The sequence below is a fragment of the Suncus etruscus genome, chromosome 2, assembly GCF_024139225.1.
Source record: "Suncus etruscus isolate mSunEtr1 chromosome 2, mSunEtr1.pri.cur, whole genome shotgun sequence".
Classification (NCBI taxonomy): domain Eukaryota; kingdom Metazoa; phylum Chordata; class Mammalia; order Eulipotyphla; family Soricidae; genus Suncus; species Suncus etruscus.
The window spans coordinates 118394094-118409422 of NC_064849.1; the positions used below are offsets into that span (position 1 = coordinate 118394094).

General features: G+C 35.1%; 1 long non-coding RNA gene across 1 annotated transcript in view; it reads right to left on the bottom strand.

Moving 5' to 3' along the window:
- The window catches only part of LOC126001557 (uncharacterized), a 344243-nt gene that overhangs the window by 44083 nt on the left and 284831 nt on the right, over positions 1–15329 (bottom strand). The gene's annotated exons all lie outside the window — the stretch shown is intronic.

A 15329-nucleotide genomic window follows, 5' to 3' on the forward strand; every position in this document is an offset into this window, starting at 1 on the left:
TGAGTTTGTGTGGAACTAATGTGAATGGGATTGTTCTCTTAATGTCCATTTCTTCCCTATCATTATTAGTGTATAAAAAGGCCATTGGTTTTTGTGTGTTAATTCTGTAGCCTGCCACTTTGCTATATGAATCTATTATTTCTAGAAGCAGTGCTGGTGGGGATGTGGAAAAAAAAAGAACTCTTTTTCACTGCTGGTGGGAATGCCGTCTAGTACAACCTTTATGGAAAGCAATATGGAGATTCCTTCACAAACTGGAAATTGAGCTTCCATACGATTCAGCTATACCACTCCTAGGAATATACCCAAGGAACACAAAAATACAATACAAAAATCCCTTCCTTACTCCTATATTCATTGCAGCGCTATTTACAATAGCCAGACTCTGGAAACAACCAAGATGCCCTTCAACAGATGAGTGGCTGAAGAATCTGTGGTACATATACACAATGGAATACTATGCAGCCATCAGGAGAGATGAAGTCATGAAATTTTCTTATACATGGATGTACATGGAATCTATTATGCTGAGTGAAGTAAGTCAGAGGGAGAGAGAAAGACGCAGAATGGTTTCACTCATCTATGGGCTTTAAGAAAAATGAAGGACATTTTTAACAGTATCTCAGAGACAAGAGAGATGAGGGCTGGTAGGTGCAGCTCAGGACATGAAGCTCATCACATAGAGTGAGGAGTGCAGTTGCAGAGATGACTACACTGAAAACTATCATAACAATGTGAATGAATGAGGGAAGTAGAAAGCCTGTCTCGAGTACAGGTGTAGGGGGGTGGGGAGGAGGGAGATCTGGGAAATTGGTGGTGGGAATGTTGCACTGGTGAAGGGGGGTGTTCTTTACATGACTGTAATCATGCAACTATAATCATGTTTGTAATCACGGTGTTTAAAGATAAAAAAAACATTGACTTTGTAACACCATGGAGAGAGATAACAGTCATTTCAAATTGATCCTTTTTTTATCTGTTTTGATTATTCCACCTGCCTTTATGTTGTAATAAACAATATGAAATAAAAAAAAGAATTTATGTAATTTTCTAAATCTTCTGTTATCATTTCACAAATATTCACAGTATCTTCAGTAGGAGTGCATTCCATTACAAGAATTTCACCTCTTATTTGTTTAACCATAAAAAGCAATTGCTTAGACTGGAGAAATTTCACAACAGGTAAAGCACATGTTTTGCATGTTCTGTCATTGGTTCAAATCTTGTCACTGCATATGGTCCAGAGTACCGCTAATAGTGATTCTTGATTGTTTAATGTTTGATCACAAAGCCAGGAGTTAGCTCTGGGCATTGCCAAGTATAGCCCTAAAACAAAGAACCCCAACAAACTCCTAAATCTCTGTGTTTGTTAAAGATTTATTAGAAGACTGTAGCAATTTATTTATATATACTAGTTTTACTTGTGGTAGACAAGAGAATACAGGAGCCCTGTTTTATAGAGAAACGTCTGAAAGCTAAACCAACCCAAAGGTAGGAAGACATTTGACACAAAATACTATTCTGAGGAACCTGGAAAACCACTAGATGAAGAATTTCAGGCCCTAACATTGATGGATTCCTGCAAATATTAAAGGTGCCAGGAATGCAAGGACTAATTTTGTGATAGGAACTCAAAAATGGACCTTCAGAAGTTCAGTGCTTCTCCCCAGGAAAAGCCCTATTAATCCTACTTGTGTAAAGAATTTGAGACAAAGACAATTATGTAATCTGTACTTAACCTTTCCCAAAATGCTACTTTGGGCATCTTTCCTGCATTCTAAAGAAAACCAAGTTCTCACTGGAGCACATATCAAAATCTACCTCTTTTCTACCCTTTTATTTCTCCAATAAACTTGTTTTATATCACTATTAATTTCCTGAAAGTCTTTTCTGTAAAAGAAAGGCAATGAACCCCAAAAGCCTGAGTATTTTTATGACTGACTTCCCTTTCTTACAAAAAACAATTACTCCATTCTGAATCTCTGGCTCACCGAGAAATCTGGTGGCAGGGATGACCTCCCACATATCTGAAGAAGTGAACTAGTAAACTTCAGGTGCAGCATAAAAGGAAGCATAACAGGTGCAAACATGAAGCATTATAAGGTTGATGGAACATAAGTATCAGTCATGCATAGGCTTATTGCTGATTTTCATCAATCTTAAATTTTAAAGGCATGCCCCTGGGTGTCTGAGGTGGGTGGACAGGATAATATTAGATTTTCTTCTCAATATTCTCACCTCTCTTCAGATGAGACACCAGGTGAATCCTACTCTTCTGCTGGTATATGATTGAGTCAACCAATAGCAACAATTTTTTATTATATTTATCTTGTTATTTCTATCATACTTGCAGTTACTTCCTCCACTTAAGTTTCAAATTCTTCAAAACCCTTTACTAGATTTGAATCCAGCTTATTCAAACTCTAGTTAATGTCATTTTTTGGCCTCCTCCCATGCATCACAAATATCTTTAAGGATATCTAGAATAAAGAATCTTTTTTTGGTTTTTGGGCCACATCCGGTGGTACTCAGGGGTTACTCCCGGCTGTCTGCTCAGAAATAGTTCTTTGCAGGCACGGGGGACCATATGGAACCTCGGGATTCGAACCAACCACCTTTGGTCCTGGATTGGCTGTTTGCAAGGCAAACACCGCTGTGCTATCTCTCTGGGCCCTAAAGAATCTTTTTCGGGGCCGGGCGGTGGCGCTAGAGGTAAGGTGCCTGCCTTGCCTGCGCTAGCCTAGGACGGACCGCGGTTCTATCCCCTGGCGTCCCATATGGTCCCCCAAGCCAGGAGCGACTTCTGAGCGCATAGCCAGAAGTAACCCTTGAGCATCACCGGGTGTGGCCCAAAAACCAAAAAAAAAAAAAAAAAAAAAAGAATCTTTTTCAAAATGACTTCAAATCTGTCCATATCCATCAGATATGGCAGTTGTAGAATAATCACATTAATTCTGGACATTCTACATGGTCATTTGCTAAAGTAATGAGCCCTTTTCTTTCATAGGAAAGAAATAGAAAATTTTCCCACAAAATCTTTCATCCAGTCATACAACTCTCTCCGGTCTCACAACTTTCTTCCTAATTAAGCATCTATTATACTTGACAGCTCTATTGAGCACAGTCTGATCTATGATATAATTAGGGATATGTCATTTCTACAAAGTTAAGACCACTTTTATGGGTAGAGATAATATTAATATATTAAGAATAAAATCAGAAATTAGTACAGCTGGTTGGACACTTACTTTGTAAGCTACTGACCCAAGTTTGATCTGAGGACCACTAGAAAGTGATGAGCACAGCTAGGTGTGGCCAAAAAACAAACAACAAATAACTATTCTATGGAATTAAATCGGTACACTATAGATGACTATTGAATTTAGGATGAGGAAAAATTCTGTGGCAGTGGCAGTGGAGGAGAGGATGTAGTATATGAGTGAGTTGTGCATGTGACAGTGTTGATATGGAAGTCAAGCAGCACCTTCTGTTATTAATAAATTTCTAATACTGTTAAAATTTTTTCATTTTGTAACAATGTAAAATACTTAAGTAATCTATTTATATGTACCAAGAATAATTCAGACTATAAATCTTGTGCTATTTTCATTTCAATATCATCATTAATTTCTATAGTTCTTGGTTAAAGCCCTAGATAGGAATTGAGAGGCATTCACTTAATTTACTTGTCCTAAAACCCAACTTACATAAAGTGACCCTCATATATTCACTCAAGCAATGTTGCAAAAGATAGTTAATATCTAGGATCAGCAAAGATTAAAAATTATAAATTGAATATTTCATCAAATCATTCATTACTATACTTATATTAACTTTCATGTTTAATCACATTTTAAATTCAACATAAACCAAATATTAAATAGCTACATACTTTGAAGTAAACTACACATTTATATTTTACACAGATATACAAAATTTTGAAATTGAATTATTTAGCTATATTATCTATAAAACAATATAGAACATGAAAAAGTAAAGGTCAACTCTTCACATTTCAATTATAGGAATACTCCCTTCTGTTCTGAAATGTGTATTTTCACTGACATCTTTAGAAATGTATTTGAAAAAAAGTTTTAGGGAAGATGACAAACTCATATTTAAAAATTCTGTTTCATAGATAAAATAATGTTTTTGATTTAACAAAAATTTATTTTGGAAAAAGTTTTATAGGTCTTTCATGTGGCAAATAGAACTTAAAGGAAATGAAACATTACAGGAATTATTTGTTATTCTTTATTTCACCATCATATCAGTTTCCACCATATCCTGTCATTGTAGAGTAAATCAAAACAAAAATCAGGAAAACACCAGAGCCAAGAAAATCTTGTGCAAGCCTTCATGCTACTGTGGAAATTGAGACAGTAGCAGTTAGATACCTAGGATAATTTTATCATATATTCTATTATATATTCTGTATTTGTATCAAAATAAAAGTAGATTGCAGTCAGCCAACTCTGCTTCATGAAAAGAATGTTGATGTACATTACTTAATTTTACTTTTTTACTTGTTGATCTTTTTACTAACATTTCAAATTAAAATAGTTTAAAACTAGAGGCCTGGGACATACCATTCAAGTCAATGGCACTTGCTTTGTTTGACTCTTGGTCATGGCCCCCAGTCACCACTGGGAGATAAGCCTAATGATCCCCAATACTATAGGGCTTTAGCAACAGTTTATCTCCAAGTTCCAGATAAATTTTCATCCTAACTTATTAAGTACTACTGGAAATTACCTCTATCCCCTTGAGCAGTGGTTGGGGGACTATGCTCCCTCAATTTTGTGTGATAGATAGTACTGGGAATAAAGCTCATGTAGTAGAGCAGAGCAGATATAAAACTGTGTGAGGTGTTGACTTCAATCCCTGGCACTTATATCCCCTTGCCCCTGCCTGCAGGTGGCAACCAGGTCAGAGCATGCTGGGTGTGACCCTGTAAAAACTGTATTTTGTTCATTTGGTTTTATTGGGGGGAGTTACATCCACTGGACTAAGGGCTTATTCCTGACTCAATTTAAAGAAATGGGAGGAGTGAAGACTTTTTATCTATCAACTTGAAAAACTATAAGAATATACATATATATACTTACTTATTAGCTGTTTAATGAGATACATAACATACAATTGTGTTTTATGAGTCACGATACTATTGGGTGTTGCCCTTTCCATTTAGATTTGGAGAAAAATATTTGATCATTTAGAGAATAATTTGGTTATAGGTCAATCTGCATTTGATAAAAATGTGATCTGAATAAAATAGAATAAATGAATTATTAAATAACATGAAAACCAATTTCTATTTAGATAATAGTATGCATCCATAAAATTTTATCAAGATATAATTTCACACTGAATAATTAAAGCTTTTTACTTTTCCAAAAACTATCACATACTCTCTACTACTCTATAAGTTCCTTATTCAAAATTTTTTTCATTGTTTTCTTAATTTTTGTTTTTGGGGCAACACCCAATAGTGTTAAGTGCTTAACATGTACTCTCTGCTGGGCTCAGGAAATCATATTGAGTGGCAGGAGTAAAACTCAATTAGCCATGTGCAAAACAAACACCCTACTCACTGTATTATCACTTTTCCCCCTCTATAATATTTTCAACCATAGAATTATAATGCTATATTTGATTACTTTTAAAAATAAACTCAAAATACTCTACTTTCTGAGCCATTTTAAGATAAAATGTTTTGAAGAGTTTATAAAGACTCATTTATTGTAAATGAAAAAATATTAATTTCCTTTGGGATATCACTCCTGTCATATAAGATGCACTGAGAACTTTGAAATAGTAAAGACAACTTTTTTCAAAATCCACCTTTTTGAATCAAATCACTAATCCTCTATGAGCTAGCAAGTTTCCTTATACAATGAAAAATATTTTACTGAATAAAATAATTGTAAAAAGTAACAAATAACATACATGAAGTTCCCATAATTGTAATTTCCACAGAGTAAGCAGGAGAAAATATTATGCACTCATCCCTCCCTGAATTTTCTACTTTGTCATGAATATTTTATGAGAATGTAAAGCAAAGGATATTCATACACTTGAGAAACATTGCTATTTAAAATTATTAATAAGAAAATATGCATTCATCTTTAACATGTTTACGGCATATTTCAAAGAATACCTCTTTGAAATGTGAAAAATATTTATCTTTGTAGTAAGATTATAATAAAACTTTATTTGGCATCACTCTGTGAAAATCACCTATGTTTGTCATAACCAAATAAAATACCTCTAGAAAGCAATTGTCTCTTGTGAAAATTCTCCTTGATTAGAAATCACCATTATATCTGACAATGTCAGTGGCCATGTCTGTGCACAGAATCTGTCTCTTAATACACTTTTAGTGAAGTTCATACCAACTAAGATTATCTAGCTGCTAAAAGCTATGGTTTGTGTAGTTTTGGGTGAAGCATTCGATTTTCCTGAGAGGGGAAAAAGAGAGAAAAGAGATTGAGGCAGAGAGACAGAGACTGAGAAACAGAGAACCAGCATTTCCTTTCAACTCAAAGTTCTTCCTGTGATTGTTTACAATGAATCAGAACATAATAAACCCAGCAATTTATCTCCATGTCTGATAACTACCCATAAATGATTTCTGCAGATTTTGAGGAGCCATGAAGTAGGAATATCAAAGACAAGACATTTAAACCTCTCTTGAAAAGTTGGTGTTGATTTCTCTACAAGAAGGAAAATGTCTTGGTTTCCCCACCACTTTACACTTCTGAATTCAATACATATTCTCAAAAAAAAGTTAACAAGATGGAAATTTTTTATTTATTTCATTTTTTCTGGTGGTCCAAACCTGATGATGTTTGGGATTATTCCTGGAGTCACTAGTGGAGTCTCTCCCGGAGATGCTCAAGTAAGAATGCAATTCTGGGGATTAAACTGGAGACTCTCAAAGCATTATTCCTTTGATATGTTACCCTGATTCTATATTAGAATAAAATACTTTATTGGAGTAAAATAAATGAATGATACAAGCTGGCTATAAAATATCACCATTAAAAGTCATATAATTACCATTAATTCTAATGATTTCTCCAGTATTAACTAATTTCACCAACTTAATAATATGCAGTTCTATGCTTCATTTCTTCTGAACCATTTCAGAACTCTGATTCTTATTAGTATTCTGAAAACTGGTCTGAGATTTTTGAGCAGGGTACTTTTTTTACTCTCTGAATGAATCAACGTTTAAGTCATCAATACAACTCACTAGAATCAGTATATTAAAAGTAATACTCAGAGAGTTATTTTACAATAAGTATGATGTATAAAGAAACAAATTTATATTTTAATAAAAATATTTGAGTTTATAGACCTTGGGTAAAATAAAAATAATACATACTGGGACTGAAATGATAGTACAGAGGGTAACATGCTGTTAATTTTGATTTGATTCTTAGCATCCCATATGGTCCCTAAATGCTCCCTAACTGATTTTTGAGCCATCAGGTGTGGCCCCCAAAATAAAACAAAAAAATATCAATTCATGCTACTAGATCAGAGTCCTTTTTATGAGTGACAGACAAAAAATATACAAAAACTCTCAAGGAGGATAAGCAGGTAATTTATTGGTAGAGAAGAAGATTGTGAGAAATGAGGTAGGGTGAGGAGAGAGAGCTGGGAAGAGAAGGAAAGAAAAGAAAAGGGATAAAAAAAAGGGAGGGAAAACAATAAAGAAGGAAGAAGACATATGCAAAAGCTAAAACCATGGAAGCAAATGATAGTTTTAAGTGTTTGCTCTTTTTAGAATATGTTTACATATAAAGAAATATTCATTTACTATTGCCTTCAACTAATTACCACAAATTAAGTAACTACCATTATTCATTTCATTATTGACATATAACATCATTTTTACTTCTGTTACATATTGTTTTATTCCTCTCTAATCTGTATCTCATTTCCAAGACTTTTGTAATTTCACTGAGGACAATCTTTTTTTCTCAATATCCATAAGTGAGTCACATCTAAAAATTACTTTTTGCCATATAAGACAGTGCATCCTCAGATATGGATATGTTCCCCATTTTGGAGGAACTAGTATACTAGAAATTTTCATTTTCTCCTTAATCTGAATCATTATTCAGATTATAATGCTATTAGAAATGCTATTAGAAAACTAGATATCTACATATATCATATAGAAAGAAATCTCCATCTAATTTATATGATTAAAAGAAATATGAATAATACTTAATTTAAAAAAAATTGGTTGTGGTTGTGGTTAAGACACTTGCCTTGCTTGCAGATGAATTTAGTTTGATCCTCAATACTTCGTATATACTAACATCCCCAAGAGTAATGCCTGAGTGCAAAGTCAAGAGTAGTAAGCCTGAGTACAACTGGGTACAGCCCCAAGACAAAAACAAACAAATGAAATTTGGGGCTCAGTCTCTAACATCACATGGTCTTCCTGATTACCACTGAATGGGATCCCTACTCACAGAACCATGAGCAGAGACCCATTTTAAAAACTGCTGGGTATAACCCCCAAACAGCAAAAACCAAAAGCCAAACAGAAAGAACTTCAACATCAGAACTGCGTGGTATCCAACTATATTACAGACATAGTCCTAGAATCATCACTACTACTATTCTTTCCAGTGCTAGAAATCACATTCTGTGTATTCCCAGGAAAACACTCAGGAAGGCAAATTTTGAATAAGTAAGCATTAATACTGGTGGACTATAGGTCTTCATAGATGCTCACTGAACACTTACTGAATAAGGCTCTACTAGGCATTTTATATACATGATCCTATTCAATGCCCACTTTACACTTCTTGCGGAGGAATTGTTATCCTTTTATTTTCGGATAATGTCAAGAGACATTAAGAGACTTTACCAGTGCTCACACTAAAAACCATGATAAGAATCATACCAAATGGTTAAAAGTGGTTAAAAACTGACTTTTCCTTCTTCCAAGTTATGGCTGAGGCTATTGAATTTCTGAATTAGAACTTGGGAGAACCTGCTCCTACAACAGAAGCAAAAACTATACCGAAACTTGGATTAATTTGAAAAATTTCCTTAGGGACACATCAAACAAGACACAGGAAATTAATCAAATAGAGTGGAGTTGACCCACACATTGAGAATGGAGCCCTACTGCCAAGTAACAAGCTACAATCTGGAAATGAGCTCTACAATGGAAAGGAAGTATTCCTACCTTGAGAAAAACACAGCAGTGAGAAGAGACTAATGATCAATAGAATGGTACTATAGAACAATGTTCTGGAAAAGGAAAGAACACAAAACTATAGGAATTTCAGCTCTCAATCCTATACTAAAAACATCAGAATGGAAAGCAAGACAACCAGAGAAATATACAGGAATCAAAATCAGCAGCAGGAATCATCTTGATGTCTGTTTCTGGTCTCTGCATAGAAACAGCTCTGCTCACCCCAATAGAACAGAAAAAGATCCTAGAAGCTTAGTTAAATTTGCTTAGCCTGTTCAAACAGACCCAACACCTCCAAGTATCAACTGACTATTAATCAACAGGTTGTGCAATACTGTCAGAATACACCTGTGGACTTTCAAAATGATAGTCAGAGTATAAGCTTTGTGACTAAGAAACCAACCTTCTTTCATGCCACACACACAGGCACCCTAAAGAAGTATGAGGAAAAAATGAAAAAAAAAACTAAACAAAAATCAATAAATTAAAGAATATAGTAGTTTAATGTAGCTGTAAGGGATGATGCAATTATGTATTTTACTGCAAGATAGATAGAACTCGAAGATATCATTTTAAATGAAGTAAGTCAGAAGAAGTAGAAAAATAAAAACAGGATGATATCATTTATGTGTGGCATTTAAAATAACTGGATGAGTTATTGTCTAAAGTGTGAATACCTAGATCACCTTGGCAGAGTATAGAGATTAAAAGGAAAGAAACTGAGTGGAGGCTGGGAGAAGAGATGGGAAAAAACAGGGGTACAAGGTACATTGATAGAGTTAAAGAATGATGGCTAAATATGCAAACCACAGAGTCAACAATATTAAAATAATGAGACCCAAACTCTAACAACCAAACTTAAAAAGGTCAAGAAAGTAGGCTTGGGGTGTGGTGGGACAGGAAACCAGGGAACATTGGTACAAAGATGTTGACACAGGTAATGGGATATAAATCAATTAAAAAATGGTGTTCTAATAAAATACATTAAAAATTTCTAAAAAATGAGTGGACTTGACCAGGGTTAATTTAGTAGCCTGAATACCTTCTTTGCATACAGAAGTCCCACATCTGATCTCTCGCATAACATGGTCCTTCTAAACACCAAGAGTGATTCCCAAAATCCAAATTACAAGTAGTCCCTTAACATTGCTGGATATGTCCCAGAAACAAAATGTGACTTAACTAAAATTCTAAAAATCCAAATTAATTTAATCCAAAAATTATGGCATGCAGTTTTACTCTGGTAATTGAATTAAAATATTTTTCCCCTGGAGCCAGAGTGGTAGCAGAGTAGTAGGGTGTTTTCTTGCATGCAGCTGACCCAGGACAGATGAGGGTTTGATTCCCGCCATCCCGTATGGTCTCATGAGCCAGGAGCAATTTTGAGAGCAGAGCCAAGAGTAACCCTTGAGTGCAGCTGGTATGCCCTCACCCACCCCTCAAATAAAATAAAATATTTCTCCTCATTCTTTTCCTCTTTAGCATATGACTTAAATATATTTCATTTTTACTTGGTTAGTTATAATATAAATAATATTCTTTAAAAATAACTAAAAAGGGGACCAGAGCGGTTTCGCAGCAGTAGGGCATTTGCCTTGCATGCGGATGACCTAGGATGGACTGCAGTTCAATCCCCCAGCGTCCCATATGGTCCACCACGCCAGGAAGCGATTTCTGAGAACATAGCCAGGAGTAACCCCTGAGCGTCACCAGGTGTGGCCCCAAAACAAATACAAAACAAAACAAAACAAACAAAAAAAAAGCTAAAAAAGATACCACATATAATTGAGGAGTTCATTAGCCTAATGACAGAAACCAAAGATCACATCATTGAGTTTTAAGGTAAGATAAAGGAAACCATAAATCAATAAACATAAATTGAAATTTCTTAAAAGCATAAAAAATGAGATTGTGGGACAGTCTCAAGAAAAATAAATTCCTTGATGAACATAGATAAAAATATCCTTAAAAATAAATAAGATTGAGCAGAGCTCACATGCCAGGAAAACCTTCCCTCTTTTTTCTGGTATGTTAGGGTCGCTGGTTGGACAGCGGGCCACAGATCTCCTGGACTGAACACTTGGTCCAGGAGACTGGGACCCCCACGCCAGACGAGTCTTCATGGCCGGCCCTGGTAACTCGGGCCCTGGGGGGTGGGCAGAGGAGGGAAACCCCTCCACTATGTATATTGGACACCCTGTTTTGTTTGCTAGTAATACTACTTTTCAAAACCGTGCGGGCGCAAATATACTTTTTCAGCATTATCCAAAAACGTTCCTGATCCTAGACTGTTCCTAGGAATAGAATCAGGATGCCCAAGATTCTGATAAAAAACTCAAATTGACCTTTATTGTCTAGTCTTTTATATATTGCCTCTCCCCTCACCCCTTTGTCTCTCCTACCTCCTCATACCCAAACCCTAAACCATTATCTTTCCCTTATTCAACCCTCCTTATCCTCAGTTCCTAATTGGGTAGACACCAAGACTGACCTTCTGCCCCAACACCACCATCCAGCTCCTCATTGAATGACACCCTCTCGGTCCCCAGCTCATGCCTACACAAACAACTACAACCAACATACCTGTTGACCCATGCTTTGTGGCCCCTCAGGCCCCCATCAAACTATGGACTGTTGCATGATACTGGAATCAGCTTCAGCATAACCCCCAGTTCAAGGACAATATAGGGTTCTGTAATGCCGCAAAACATGTCTCAAACTCAACTATCACCTGTTGTCTTCAAATACCCTTGTTTTCTTTCTTTTTTTTCTTTTTAAAACATAAAAGGTCACATGTATCTCTTTTGTATATCTCAGATGTATTCCCTTCACATCTATAACTCTTCAAATATCCTCATATAGTGACAATTTTGCCCACTAGATTAGTTATTTGATTGTTTGATTTTCCCCCTGTGAGGTCTGTTTTATAAGCAATACTGGTAGAAGAATAACTCTGTATAGATTTCACGTTTATACCAAGTTTCGGGAAATGTTGGACTTTATTCGTTGGCCCCCAGAAGCACCAACAATATCTTGTGGCATTGCTTTTCTTTTGCATAGGCACATTAAAATGGGAAAATAATACATATGCAAACAAGTTCTTATCTAATAGAGATGGGAACACAAATTTGGTAATGTAATTAGGCCTTTTACCCTGAACATTGGCATAATGATTTGGCTCAGGCCTCAGAAGAATGGGCATCGCCCACACACACCTGAACTATGGAAACAACCACAATTGTCTTTAACATTCCCAGGATCCAAGCCTCTACCAGAGAAGACCTACCACTGCTTTGGCATTGACTTACTCCAAAGAGTACTCCCAACACCCAGGCGACTCAGCAGCAGTCTGCATGCAGGGCAGATCGCTCTGCATTTAATGATATGCTGAAACTAGAGGATGCTCCACATCAGCTTGACATCGACGAAAGAAATGCACAGAATCCAGAGTCTTTAAATATAAAAGTCTGATACCAACTATAGCTAAAGTGTGAAAAAGTTTCACCGGGACCTTGAGAATGACTGGAGTTGGATAGACTGGTATGCCTGGAACCCAGAGTCTGTCTTATGCCAATAAACTTCTGGGGTGAGGCCTTTTTGTAATCAGGTCAAGGACTTTTTTTTCTATTTTCTCCATTTTTTTGGACCTATGCAAACATTGGCGATTGCCACTGTCACACCTTTACTATATTTTTTTTACTCTTATCCTTTAAGGAAAAAAATAAAACTTACTGAACTTAAAATAAATAAATAAATAAGATTTATTAATACACTAAAATATCATACATTATGATAAGTCTAATTTATCTTATAGATTAAAAATAGTTTAATATATTGATAGAAAAAAATCAATGTTATCTAAACAACCATTTTATTTAAACTACTATACAGGTTCAATGCAATACCTATCCAAATTCAGGCAACATTATTCAAGGACTTAGAACAATCAATTATAAAGTTTATGTGTAAAAGAATAGTATAGCCAAACCTATATAGAAAAACAAGATACAGGGAGGCATCTCATTGCTTAGCTTGAAGCTCTGCTACAAAGCCACATAATTCAAACATGGCATTGGAAGAAAGTCAGACTTTAAAACAGATGGGTCAGAATACGAGATCCAGTGACAAAGACTCAAGTCAATATTTGACAAAGGAGCCAAGAACTTGAAATAGAATAAAGACAGTCTCTTCAACAAATGGCATTGGAACAATTTAATAATCACGTGTTAGAAATTAAAGATAATCTATATCCTACACCTTACACAAAAGTTAATTCAAAGTGATGTAAAGACTTTGGGATTAAATCTGAATCCATTAAGTTCATAGAGGAAAACATTGGCAGAACAAGTATGTACAATTATCTATTTTGGGACAAAGGAGCCAAAAGCTAAATAAATAAAAAAGTAAATAAGTAAATAAAATAAAATAAGAGAAGTTTCTTGACCAAATGATTTGAGGAAAGCTAGTCAATCACTTTGGACAACTATCTCTTTCATAATGCATAAATTAATTCAACATAGAGAAAAATATTATATGTAAAACTGGATACATAAAATACATTAAAAATACATAGGCTAAACACTCCATGGTGTTGATTCGGTGATATCTTCAGTGGTCCAACTCTAATACCAGGAAATCCAACAAAAAATTAGCAAGTAGAATTATATAAAATCAAATTTTTTGTGCTGTATACTACAACTTAAGAAAATAAGAGTTGAGACCAGAGTGGTAGCACAAGCAGTTTGGCATTTGCCTTGCAAGCGCTAACCTAGGACAGACCACAGTTCAATTCCCTGGCATCCCATATGGTCCCCCACACCAGGAGTGATTTCTGAGCCCGTAACCAGGAGTAACCTCTGAGCATCACCGGGTGTAGCCCAAAAAGCAAAAAAAAAAAAAAAAGAGAATACTTATAATAATGTAAGAAAAATACTTATACACATGTATCTAGAAAGTGGTTAATATAAAAAATGCATAAAGTACTCACAAAAATCAATAAAAAATCAACAAATAATCCAATGACGAATTGGTGAGAAGAGTTGAGACAATTTTAAAAGTTTTATAAATGACTAAACACTTTTTAAAAAAATACCCAGTATCTGAAAAATGCAAATCTAAAAGTCAAAAGAAATCACCACACTGGTAACAAAGACCAGTACTTAAAATACCATGAACACATACAGAGAGGGATAGAATACGAGACCTTATTTAAGTTGTTAGGAATATAAATTTGTTCAATAACTATGGAAAACAAAATGGATATTTCCCCCAAAAAGTAAAACAGAACTACCATATGATCCATCAATTCCATTCCTAGGTATTTAGTTGCCAAACATAAAAACACTAAGTAAAAAAACACATGTACATCTATGTTTATCACAGAGCTGTTTATCAAGGAGCTGAAAACAAGTCAAGTATCCAAAACAAATGTATGGATAAAAATTTTGTACTATATATCCATGATTGACTGCAATTTCATTACCAAAAAAATACACAAATGCATTTTCGGTTTGTATGCCACACTCTGCAGTGATCAGGGTCTACTTCTAGATTACTTGGAGATGCTTGGGAGGTCATATGTAGTGTTGGGGATAGAATATCTATCAATTGCTGCATGCAAGGCAAATATTGTTCTATTGCTCCAACACAGGAAGATGAAATCTTGTCCTTTATTACAAGATGAATGGAACTAAAAGTTGTTAGATTAAGTGAAATGCATCAGGAGAAAGTCAACTACTAGGTGATCCTACTTACAAGAGACAAAGCAAAAATGTAGACTATATCCAAGAAAAGAAAGTATTAGACTATTGACATCAGAACAAAGGCTGGTGTGTGTGTGTGTGTGTGTGTGTGTGTGTGTGTGTGTGTGTGAGTGACAAGGAGAGAAAGAGACAGAGATTATGTATGTGTGTGTGTGTGTGTAAAATGAATGAGAAGGATACAATAGACAATTGTGGCACAGCATTGGTACTTTGGTAAAGGATGTGGCATGCTAACATTGAACCTCTAAAACCTAAACATCTGTAATCTTTAAACATACATTATCCCAATAAAATTTGGTAAAATAATCTTACTTTAAAACAATTATAAAATAATGCTA